At 44.1% G+C, this 9,077-nt stretch overlaps 1 long non-coding RNA gene across 1 annotated transcript; it reads left to right on the top strand.

The window, feature by feature from the left end:
- Positions 1-8,255, top strand: LOC139083280 (uncharacterized). The gene is made up of 2 exons (XR_011539877.1): positions 1-299; positions 3,017-8,255. It is a non-coding gene; the product is annotated as an uncharacterized lncRNA (long non-coding RNA).
- Positions 8,256-9,077: the final 822 nt, after the last annotated feature.

Here is a 9,077-nt window from a genome sequence, read left to right as displayed (position 1 = left end):
CAAAGTAGTTGTAAAAAAAAAAAAAAAGAACCCACTTGGGTTCAGACGCCGTGGGGCCCGCCCCGGTCTGGGAAAGGCAGGGCAGATGGGGCCGGGCCGCATCGCAGCAGCCGGTGGCGGGCGGAGGAGCTGCGCGCCCACCCCTGACCCCGCCCGGGGGGCCCACCCAGCGGGAGGAGCTGGGCGCTCCGGGCTGCGTGCGCCCCAGGAGGATGCCCCAGCCCCCGGCGTCTGCGCTCGGCCTGGGACTCCCCACCCCCACCCCTGTCCCAGAGCCTGGTCCTGGGGGAGATGAGAGGGTAAGTAAGCAATGCTTTGTAAGGAAACAAGATTCCGGCGCCCCGGGACCTAAAATGTCTCTTGGAACGTTTGGAAGTCTGCCTCGGCTTTTGGAAGGATTGCGTTGGTAAGGGAGGGGTCATCCATAGCGGTTAGCTGGGTAGGAATGAGTTTGGTTACTCCCAGTAGGGAACTGTGAGAAGGCAGGGATGGGCCGCTGTCCTGAGTTGGCCCAGCTGAGCCAGAACTCAGTTCTGTGCGTTTTGCTAGCCCTGAGCATTTAGTGTGAGGCCACCGGACGGTGTTTTCAGCCAAGCTCCCCGCTGCATCCACGTCTATAATCCGCGCTGGGATTTTAGGCTCCACAGGAGGCTCTCCCCTCCGGGATCTGATGTGCCTGCAGAGTGGCCATCAGTCTCCTGTCTGAAACCCCACATCGCTTTAAACGTGCTGGGATCCTGGAGCGCCGCTCTGTGGCAGGCAGCGTCTGGGCTCCTAGTGATACCGTTAGGATGGAGACAGCCTGGTTTCTAGCCACTGCAAATGCGGCCCCAGAGACTCTCAACCTCACGTTAGCCTGAAGACTGACTTTCCCCAAGAGCAGGGCTTCCATCCGACCTCAAGAACATCACACAGGGCTTTGTCGATGCTTGGAGTCGTGACCCCAGAAGAAGCTGCATCTGCTAGCGGCCTGTCCTGGCCTGAGTCATCTCAGGACTGGACATCCTCCTGAATAACAGATGCCAATCCCCTTCTGTGGGAGAAGGACCTAGAAGTAAAATGGAGCCCTGCCCTCAAGGAGATGGGGTTCCCCAGCCTGGGCTCTGTCCAGACAGGTCTGATTCGGAACCCCAACTTATACCCCATGTCTCCTTGGGCATCTTAGCCTTTTTGCATCTAAGTCTCCTATCTTTACAATAATGATAATAGAACCTTCTATTCTTGCCGGGTGCCCCTCAGGATTATATGAGAAGGTGCGTGTTAAAGGCACCTCGCAGGTCCCAGAACGGCTGGCTCTCTTCCTCCTGCCACTGTGGGCCCAGCCAAATTCCAAGGCCACAGAGCATTTTTTAAGGAATGCAACAGCTGTCTAACCCCAGGCTTGCAACATCTTCTGAACTCTTTGCCGAAGTTTGGAAAGGTTTCGTAATAACAACAAATCCGAGCACTTTCTCTTGGCCTGTCTCTCTGCGAAGTGTTTTGCCTACATTCCTGCATTTAATCTTCCCAGGAACCATGAACGCGGGCACTCTTTTTGTCCCGGTTTGTAACTGAGGAAACTGAGGCCCCACGGGAGTGGGTAACCAGCCCAAAGGTGACTGCCAGGGAGTACAAGTGGATCGCAACCCAGCTTTGCCCCACTTCACAGCACACGCTGTTATCTGGTAGCACAGAAAGACATGCTCTTAAAAAGGAAAAGCCACTGTCACACATATATCGGGGTATCTGAAGTTGAGTTCCTAAAAGCAGACCCTTGAATGGGAATTCAGGGGCAATCGATTTATTACGGAAGAGCTCCCAGAAGAAACCGGTGAGGGACAAAATCAACGAAAGGTACAATTTCTGGCTGAGTCCTCACTGCGGCCTGACCCCTCGTAGCTCTCTGAAGCCCAAATTCCACCCTGAGTTTGCCCCAACTACAAGCAAGGAAGCTGGCTTTCTTACTCCTGCATCCGTCATCCGCTGGATCAGGGCTGCTGGGTTGTGGGTGGGGAATGCGACTGTCCAGGTACTTCCTGTTCCTAACCCGTGTGAGCAGAGCAGCTCGAGTATCCAAAGATCAGTCTCTCCGAGATCTGTTCCAGCCACAAGCCTGGGCAGTAAACCCACATTAAAGTTGAGGGAGGGACGCCTAGGAATAGAAAGGGGCTCAGGGGGTCTGGGAGCGGCACCACCCGTGTCCACTGCACGAGGCATCTATGGCATCTAGTATATCAATTTTGACCCAGATAAGAGAATACTTTCTCATTAATACCCAGACTAACTTGTTTCTACCTCAGGACCTTGGCACCTGCCATTTTCTCCTCCTTCAATGCTCTTCTCAGTGATTGTTAAATGGTTGTCTCCTCATTCTGATGCAGGCGTCAATACAATTTCTTTAGAGAAATGTTCCCTAACAGTCCAGCCGAAGCATCCTCCTATCCAGGTTACTCTCTTGTCCTGTTTTCTTCAGGGCACTTTCACCATCCATAGGTATGGGTTAGTGTCTGTCTTCTCCCCACTACAATATAAATTTCTTGAGGGCAGTTACGCTGCTATTTTGTTCAGTACCGTATTCCCATTGTCACACGGTAGGTACTCATAAACACTAACTGAATGAATAAACTCGGATGACTCTCACTTTTGAATCAGGTTTTTGCCCCCCTATATTTCACTCACTTTCGGCCTCGTAGAAATGGAGGGGGCAGGGGCTGTTAGGAAAGGGCCCAGGTTAAATATTCTAGGAAAACTTAAAACGTGAACCTTGAAAATAAGCAAAAGACTTGACTAGAGACTTCACACAAAGGGAGCTCCAGATGATGGAGAAACATATGAAAAGTGTGCAGCTTTCTTAGTCATTGGAAAGATGTGAATTAAAATCACAATGCTGTACAACTGAACACCTACCGGAAAGGATAAAATGAAAAATTACTGAATGTTAGCAAGGAGGTGGAACCCCCAGAATCCTGACACAGCGGTGCTACTCAGACTATATATGGTGAAGGACCAGTGTTCTTTTTTCTCTTTGAATTTCCAGTGCATTGCAGACCAGAACTGGTCCCACTGTGCATGACTAGCGTGGAGCTCCTGCAACTTGTGCCTCGTCATGCAAGTGTGGCATCTGAACTGTCTACACGCATACCTAGGACCCAGCAATTCCATTGTAAGGTATATACCCAACTTAAAGGTGTAATATTGCACCCAAAAAATATGCAAGAATGTTTTTTACAGGACTATTTAAAGAACCCCAAACTAGAAGTAACCCAACATTAGCAGAAAAGAATATTACAGACCAACATGCCTCATGAAGGTGGACATAAAAATCCTTTAAAAAAGCAGATCAAATACAAGAATATGCATCATGACGAAATGAGGTTTATCTTTGAGATGCAAGGCTAGTTTAACATTGGAAAATCAATATAATTCACTAAATTAACAAAGCATTTTAAAAAATTCAAAATTAATTTGTGATAACAACTTTCAGCAATCTAAAAATAGAATGATTTCGATTTAATTCCTTTGTTTGATGTAGGACCTGTGTAAATACTTAGAGCTAACGTTATGCTTAATGGTGAAAAATTGAATGCTTTACTTCTAAAATTGGGAACAAGGCAAAGATACCTATTTTTACCAGTTCCTTTCAACATCGTACTGGTGGTCCTAGCTAGTGCTAATACGGAAAAAAAAAGAAAGAAAGAAAGGTATATGGCTTGGAAAGAAATATGTAAAACCACTTTAATTAGCAGTTGACATGACCATTTACATAGAAAATCTTAATAGATCTACAAAACAACTTTAAGAACTAACAGGTGAATTTAGAAAGGCTGAAGAATATAAAGTCAGTTTACAAAAGTCAATTATATTTCTTTATATCAGCCGCAAATAATTAGAAAATAAAATTTTAAAATTTCTTTACAATAGCAACAAAAACATCAAATACATAGGAGTAAATTTAACAAAAGCCCTGTGAGACCTCTACACTGAACACAATAAAAACAGCCCTGAGAGAAATTAAAGAAGACCAAAATAAATGGAGAGGTGTACCGTATTTATGGATTGTTAATATATCAATTCTTCCCAAATTGATCTATAGATTCAAGTAGTCCTAATAAAAAAGCCCAGAAGATGTTTTTGTAGAAATTGGCAAGTTGATTTTTAAATTTTTATGGAAATTCAAAAGACCTAAAAATAGCTAAAACTGTCTTGAAATGGAAGCATGTAGGACTCACTGTTTGTGATTTCATAACTTGTAAAGCTATGTAATCTATCTAGTGTGGTATTGGCATGATAGACAAATAGAGAAAGGGAACAAAATAGAGAGTCCAAAGATAGATTCACACCTATACAGCCAATTGATATTCAACAAAGGCACCACGGCAATTACCAAAGTTTCAGAAAAATTATATTGCTGTGTCATGGTGGAAATCAAATATTTGTTGTCTAGAGTGGTGAGGATTGACTGAAGGGAATTTTCTGGAGTCGTCACCATGTTCCATATCTTGATTGGGCTGGTGGTTACATGGGTGTATAATTTATCAATTCTTACCAAACTATACTTAAGATATGTGCTTTTCATTAAATTTTACCTCAGTAAAAAAAGCAAGTTGCAGAACGTCCATATAAAAAGACACCATTTATGTAAAATTTTAAAGTCCTCAAAAAAAAGTATGTATGGTTTATGCAACTATAGAGAAAGCTTACATAGATGGAAGAAAGAATATTCACCAACTTCAGGACAGTGGTCACCTCTGCGGAGGGAGAGAGAGAAATGGGCTGCAGTTGTTTGCATGGGAGTGTCTACATAGTCTCTATAATGTTTTTATTTCTTTAAGCAAAATATTCACATTTGTTAGATCTTATTGGTGAGCACATGGGTATACTTTATATTACTTGCTGTTCTCTATTTCTGAAATTTTTCATTCTTAGCTTTCACATGTTAAGAAAAGAAAAAAAAAACTTGAAAGTTCTGAGTGAAGCATTGCTTTCTCTACTTTCACTTCATTGTGAAGTTTGACACAGAAAAGAATGTTTTCTGATCTCTGAGTGGTTCCAGGAAACTTCTGCCGCAGAATATATCAAAGCCTGGAGGGCCTGATGAAGTACCAAGCACGTCAGGTCAAACCTATGTCTCGTTTTTCTGAAACGTTGGCAACATTCTAAAGTTTTGTCATTTCACTCTTCAAACTTCAATGTATAGATTTTATCTTCGAAGCCTGAAAATGATTCAGCTCAAAAAGATCTAAACCTGAAGACAAAGAAGAAATGTCTGAGTTCATCTAATAAAATTATTTCAGCTGCTATGGGTTTTAAGATCACAGATTTTATATATACTAATAGAGTTATATATTTTCATTTCCACTTATGTCTGAAAATACCTCTAAGGAACTTAAAACACCATGTGAGGTCAAATTAGTGAGGGAGACTCTCTCTTCCTTCCTTTTTACCTTTAAATGATTATAAACTTACACGCGTGACTGTACTTAAGTGTGCATTTTTCACAAACGAGAATATTCTCCTTCTTATCCCAAGGCAGCCACCAAAATCAGACAGTTAACGTGGTTCCGTTCCTACCCCCAAATCCACAGACCCCATTCAAGTTTTTCCAATTATCCAAATAATGTCTTTTATAGAGAAAGGATCCCCGGGACCATGTGTTGCATTGAGTTGTTCTGTCTCTTTCGTTTCCTTCAGTCTGGCAGGATTTCTCAGTCTTTCCTTGACTTTCATAACCTTGACATGTTTGAAAATAACAGGTTGGATATTTTGTAGACTGTCCTTCCATTTGGGTTTGTCTGATGGTTCCTTACGATTACATTCAGGTTACGCATTTTGGGTAGGAATCTCACAAAAGTGAGGTTGTGTTCTCATTGCAACTCATCAGGTGGTAAACCATATGCGTCTGTCCCGTTACTGACAGTGTTCCCGTTGATCCCTTGATTAAGAGCTGTCTGTCTTCTCCACTGTAGTCACTCTTTTCTCCTAGGTAATTTTGAGGGGAGATACCTTGAATCTATGCAAATAGCTCATTCTCCCTCAAACTTTGTTTACTCGCTTACTTATTTATAGCTGTATGAACTTGTGGTTTCCTGTCTTATTTAGCGAGTTCTAGTGCATTACTCTTACTATTTATTTTGCAGCTCAAATTGTCCCTGATATGGCCAGTGGGAGCTGGCTTCTGTGTCCTTTTAATATATCCCCATCATTCTTTGAACGCTTCCTTGGTTCCTGGCACAAGAAGATAGTCCAGGCTCGTCTTGCACTTTCTCTACCCCGGCCAGGAATCAGCCTTCCAAGGAACCTTAGTGGATAATGGTATTTAGAAGCCAAGATCTGGGTGCAAAATGTGCTTACGGCTAAAGTGATATTGCAACTCCCAGGCTCTCTCAGTGGTCAGAGCCAAGACATCTATATGTTTGCATATACACACACACATGCACATTAATATATATATATAAACCAACACCTCTAATTCCAACCCACTGATCCAATGGACAGGTTTCATTCAAGTGTTCTCTCTTTCCATATTTGTAACTCCCTTCTCCACAGTGACTGTCCTGGTCTCCATAATCCTCATTATAGTTATTTATTTGATCATTCCCTTTTTATTCATTTCCTATTGCCACTATAACAAATCACCATAAACTTGATGGCTTAAAAAAACACAAACGTACTTTCTTACAATTCTGGATATCATAAGTCTAGAATCAATGTGCCGGGGGGGCTGCTTTCCTTCTGGAGACGTGTTCTTGCCTTTTCCAGCTTCCTGAGGCCGCCCACATGCCTTGGCTCATGTTCCTTCCTTGCATCACTCCAACCTCTGCTTCCATCGTCAATTTCGCTCTCCTGACTGATCTCCTGCCTCCGTCTTATAAGGACCTCGGAATTATATTGGGCCCACACAGATAATCCAGGATCCTCTCCCCATCTCAAGATCCTTAATTTAATCACATTGCAAAGTCCCATTTGCTACAGAGGTAACATTCACAGGTTTTGGGGATGTGGGCTTCTTTGGGGGCCTTGTCGTCCCCTCTTCTCCTTGTGTGGATGTACTTCTCACCCCACCTGAGCCCTGACACCGTCCCCACTGTCCCTCTGTGAGAATGCCCTCCTTACCCCATTCTGAGCCTCCATGGGTCCCACCGCAGGCCCCACCTAGTAGCTTTAGGACTGAATTGTTCAGGAAGAAATGAGGTGGAGCAAGATCTTATTTTCTAAATACATTTTCCCTAAAAGTCATGAAGAACAAATTCCCAGAGTTTCTAAAGTTGTATTTGCTTCTACAGGAACCTCGTATCACAGAAGCGAGCCGATGGTACTCTTGTCTCTTTTTTTCTTTAAAGTTAGGAAGGCTGCAGTTGGTATTCTTTGGTGATGGCTGGAAACCCAACTTGAACTAGTTAAAGCAAAAAAGAAGGATTTATTGGTTCATGTAACCAAACCAAGGCAAAAGAGGGGCTGGAGCTGGCCTCGAGGATGGCAGGAACCAGGGACTCCAACGGCATCAGATGCCTTCTCTTGGTTTCCAGTCTCTGCTTCTCTCTCATCTTGGATGCATTCTCCCAGGCTGGAATCGGGGTGGAAGGCAGCTTCTGGAGCTCCCGTCTTCTTAGCTTCATCATCAGGCGTAAAGAGACACTTCTTTTTCCTAGCACCAGTTTGGAAAGTCCCACTTCTGACACAGATCAAGAGTCACTCCTTAGATCAATCCCTGTGGCCAAGACAGGGTCAGTTCTGGATGACATGGTCCTGCTCCATTTTGCACTATCAGAGCACACCAGAACAGGTTTGGGGTCTTAAAAAGAGACCTGGACATATGGAAGTGCACTGGAATCCATGCTTGATAGAGTGAAATGATTCTGAATTGTCAGAGAGCTTATGGGATCTACAGTTTACAAGAGAGAGAAGAGTTGGGGAAAAGGCAAAGCAAAAGAACAGGGTTCACGTATTTGAAGAGCTGGCAGGTGGCCGACTCGGGCTAGGTATCTGCAGAACCAGAGCTGGTGATGGAAATTGGCTCAGTGTGCAGAGGGACTGTCTAACCATGTCAGATAGGCGGTCCCCCCTTATCCACGGAGGATGCACTCCAAGCCCCGCAGTGGATGCCTGAAACCACAGCTAGTACTGAACCCTATGTAGACTACGTTCTTTCCTATACATACATAACTGTGATAAAGTTTAACTTATAAATTAGGCACAGTAAGAGATGAAAACAATAACTAATAACAAAATAGAACGATTATAACAATATACTGTAATAAAAGTTATCGTAGATCTTAGCAACCTCAGCATGTGATTTTGTCTCTTTCCTTACTGAGTCGAGAACTTTCACTTCTTCACTTAAAGGAAGCACTTTAGGACTCTCTTTGGCATATCCAAATGGCCAGCATCACTACTCTTGCACTCTGGGGCCATTATGAAGTAAAGTAAGGGTGACTAAAACACAAGCACTGCGATATCGCGACAGTCCATTTGATCTGGTCACTGAGGCGGCTGCTAGGTGACTAATGGGAGGTGGCACCTACAGCGTGGATCCCCTGGACTAAGGGCTGATTCACCTTCCGGGTGGGATGGAGTGGGATTGCTGGAGATTGCGTCACACTACTCAGAACGGCAGCAATTTGAAACGTGTGCATTGTTTATTTCTGGAACTTTCCATTTAATATTTTCAGACCGCAGCTGACTGTGGGTAACTGAAACCACAGATGAGGAGAGACTGCCGTAGCAGTGAGCTTACTGTGGTTGTTAGCTGCCCTGCCGTGGATGCCTCATAAGCTTGGCACCCACTCGATGGGGACGTGAGGATTTGGGCTGCAATAGGACTTTTAAAGTCCCGTCCAATCTTGACATTCAATGAAATCCTTCTGTGCTGTTTATCCATTTATTGCCTCTCAGCTACAAATATAACCTTCTTGCTTGTTCTATGAAAATGGACATGAGTCCTTTAAGTCTGTTTACTTTGCCAGTTGGCATGATGCTCAGCTGTGTCAGGGGAGAGCCCAGTGGACCGTGGCAGGAAGAAATATTTTGCCTCCTGGTTTGTGTGTGCTAATCCCCCAGTGCCTGACAGCCAGCAGCTGTCAGCAGCTTCCCCAAGCACC

Source organism: Equus przewalskii, chromosome 5, assembly GCF_037783145.1.
Source record: "Equus przewalskii isolate Varuska chromosome 5, EquPr2, whole genome shotgun sequence".
Lineage (NCBI taxonomy): Eukaryota > Metazoa > Chordata > Mammalia > Perissodactyla > Equidae > Equus > Equus przewalskii.
The sequence above is the reverse complement of the archived record's forward strand: the minus strand, read 5'-3'. Positions and strand labels throughout refer to the sequence as shown.